The sequence below is a fragment of the Martes martes genome (genome assembly GCF_963455335.1).
Source record: "Martes martes genome assembly, chromosome: 4".
Lineage (NCBI taxonomy): Eukaryota > Metazoa > Chordata > Mammalia > Carnivora > Mustelidae > Martes > Martes martes.
In genome coordinates this window covers 147,716,360-147,720,119 of record NC_137891.1, presented here as the reverse complement: position 1 = coordinate 147,720,119, position 3,760 = coordinate 147,716,360, and positions in this window count along the sequence as shown.

Below are 3,760 nucleotides of genomic sequence, written 5' to 3'. Positions count from 1 at the left end.
ACACGTCGGCAGAGAGGCAGGCAGAGAGAGGGGAGAAGCAGGGTCCCCACTGAGCAGAGAGCCCGATGCAGCACTGGATCCCAGGACCCTGAGATCATGACCTGAGCCAAAGGCAGAGGCTTAACCCACTGAGCCACCCAGGCACCCCAGGGATGGTCTTAAATAAGCAAGTCTGTCATAGTTAGAAGCAGAACTCCTGTAGGAGAGAGAAGATGGAGAAAGTTCCTTCGTGGCAATCGGTAAAAGGAACAGACAGACCCTGTAAATGGGAGATTTTCCAAGACTAGGAAGAGGTTAGTATTTTGGATATTCCGTGAGGTGGAAGAGCCTTGCCCGGCTAGCTTGTAGTACCCCAGGAAGTAGAAAGAGCTCAAAAATAAATGACTGCCTGAGTCCCAGATTTGCAAAATCACTACAAAATCCCCAAATTTCTAGCAGGGCAGGGAAGCAACAGAATCACCTTCCTCCAAAGGAGCTTAGCCTGTGCAGGCTTAGATTGTGATCCCTTCAGTGTTAACTAGTATAGACCAGGAACGAACGGACTCTTCTGGAAGCTGTAGATGCACAAGCCTGGGCAATTTGCATAATCCCCCTGTAACGGGGGAGGGAACCCTGTTATGACTGTAATTCAACATCTCAATACTTTGGCAGGTGGGGTTTCAAGTGAGTTTTAATTTGTATCTGAAAAAAAATGACATTTAATGTTCCAGATTTTGATGGATGCAAATTCATACCCATTGTGTATGTTAAAAAACTAATAAAAACAGCCACTAGAAGAAAAAAAAATGGCTATACCTTGAATACTCTACTTGAGTATTGATTTCTTTTTTTTTGGTAACAGTTTAACTGAGAGATAATTTACATAACATATTTCACCCATTTAAAGTGTATGAGCTAATGGTTTTCGTATATTCATAGATATGTGCCACTATTGCCACAGTGAATTTTATGACAGTTTTCATTACCTAAGAAGGAAACCCCGTACCCTTTAGCTATCCCTCTTCTGTATTCTCACTCCCCCATAGTGCTAAGCAACCATTAGTCTACTTTCTTTCCCTATAGGTTTGCCCATTCTAGAAATTTCATGTACGTGGAATCTTATAATATGTAGTATTTTCTGTCTGGCTTCTTTTACTTAGTATACTATTTGCAAACTTTATCCACGCTCTCTAGCATGTTATCAGTATTTTGCTCCAGTTCCTGGCCGAGTAATATTTCATTTTATACGTGTGTGTGTGTGTGTGTGTGTGTGTGTGTGTGTGTGTATACATACTATATTTTGTTTATCCACTCATAATGGACATTGGCATTGTTTCTACTATTTGGGCATTACAAATACTGCTGCTGTAATTATTTATATAAAATTTTTTGTGTGGACATGTTTTCATTGTTTGTTGGTCATTTGTATATCTTCTTTGGATTAATTCTATTCAAGTCCTCTATTCAAGACCCTTTTTGAATTGAGATATCTGTCTTTCTATTATGATGTCATAAGACTTCTTTTATATTCTAGATCCAAGTACTTTACTAGATATATGATTTGCAAATATTTTTCTGCTATCCTGTGGCTTGTCTTTTCACTTTTTTGCTAGTGCCCTTTGAGGCATAAAAGTTTTTAGTTTTCATGAGGTACAATTTATTTTTTTTCTTTTGTTGCTTGTGCTTTTCATGGCATATCCAAGAAATCTTTGCCAAATTTCACGTCAAGATTTTTTCCTGTGTTTTCTTCTAAGGGTTTTATAGTTTTAACTCTTACTGTTAGATCTTTGATCTGTTTTGAGTTAATTTTTGTGCATGATGTAAGGTAAAGGTCTAATTCCATTCTTTTGCATTTGGCCATCTAATTGTCCCAAGATTATTTGTTGAAAAGATTATTTTTTCCCCATTAGATAGTCCTACACACTTGTCAAACATCAGTTAAACATGGGTTATTTCTGGAATCTCAATTCTATCCCATCGATCTATATATCTATGTCTATAGCACATTGGCTCGATTAAAGTTTATTTGTGGTAAGTTTTAAAATCAAGTGCAAGTCCCCCAACTTTGTTCTTTTTCAAGATTGTTTTGGCCATTCTGTGTCCCTTGCAATTATATATGAATTTTAGAATCAATTTGTCAGTTTCTAGAAAGAACTCAGCTGTGCTTTTCACAGGGATTACACTGAATCGATAAACAGATTTGGGGAATATTACCATCTTGACAATATTAGGCCTTCTAATCCATGAACATGTTATGTCTGTCTTTCCATTTATTTGGATCTTCTTTGATTTCTTTACTAGTGTTTAGTACTTTTCAGAGTACATCTTGTACTTCTGTGGCTAAATTCCTAAATATTTTACTCTTTTTGATGCTACTGTAAATGGAGTTTTCTTTTTCTTTTCCTTTTTTTAAAAAAAGATTTTATTTATTTATTTGACAGAGAGAGTGAGAGCACAAGCAAAAGGAGCAGCAGAGGGAGAGGGAGAAGGAGGCTCCCTGCTGAGGAGGGAGCCTGCTGTGGGGCTCAATCTAATGACCCTGGGACCCTGACCTGAGCTAAAGGCGGATGCTTAACCGACTGAGCCACCCAGGTACCCCAATGGAGTAGTTTTCTTAATTTCACATTTGGATTGATTGTAAATGTATAGAAATACAGCTGAATTTTATAAATTGATCTTGTAGCCTACAACCTTGTTAAAATTGTGTGTTAAATCTAAAAGTTTTTGGTGGATTTCTTAGGATTTTCCACTCACAAGTTCATGTTACCTATGAGTAAAGACAGTTTTACTTCTTTCTTTCCTATCTGGATGCCTTTTTTTTTTTTTTTCACTTTTCTTGCCTAATTGCCCTGGCTAGAATCTCCAGTATAGTGTTGAATAGAGATGCAGGTGGCAGCCATCGTTGTTTTGTTCCTGGTCATAGGAGGAAAGCACCCAATCCTTCACCATTAAGTATGATGTTTGCTGTGGGGTTTCCCTATATGGCTTTTATTTTGTTGAGGTGGTTTCCTCCTATTCCTATTGAGAATGATCAATGTGGTTTATGTTTTTTTATTCTGCTGACAATGTGTATTGCTTTTATTGACCTCCATGTTTTCTTTAACCCACTGAGCCATCCAGGCACCCCTTGACTTCCATGTTTTCCTTTTAAAGATTTTATTTATTTATTTGAGTGAGAGAGCAGAGCCACAGAGAGAGCACAGCTGGGGAGGGAGGGGTGGAGGGAGGGGAGTAGTCGGCTCCCTGCAGAGCAGGGACTAGCGACCACCGCTAGTCAGGTGGTCAGGGTAGTCAGGCTAGTCAGGCTAGTCAGGGCTCCATTCCCAGGACCCTGGGATCAGGCCCTGAGCAGAAGGCAGACGCCCAACCAACTGAGCCACCCAGGTGTCCCTGACTTTCATATGTTAAACCAATCTTGCATTCTGGGATAAATCCCACTTGGTCATGGTGTATGATAGTTTACATATGTTACTGGATTCAATTTGCTAATATTTTATTGAAAAACACAGTAATACTCTTGGGGAAAGAGAGCAGTTACCTTTATGTTTTTAACATGAAAATGGAATAATTTATTACCTAAAATGCTCCAAAAATAATGCACTCAATTTCGTATTTTATAAAAGTACATTTAAAAAGGATAAAGTATTCTTTTTGCAGCCAAATGCCTTCATATAAAACTAATATATATAGCTTTTTCCCCTGAAATACTTTTTAAAATATCTTAAAATACATTCTAATACTTGCAAACCTTTTAATATTATTATTATTTTAAGTTTTTATT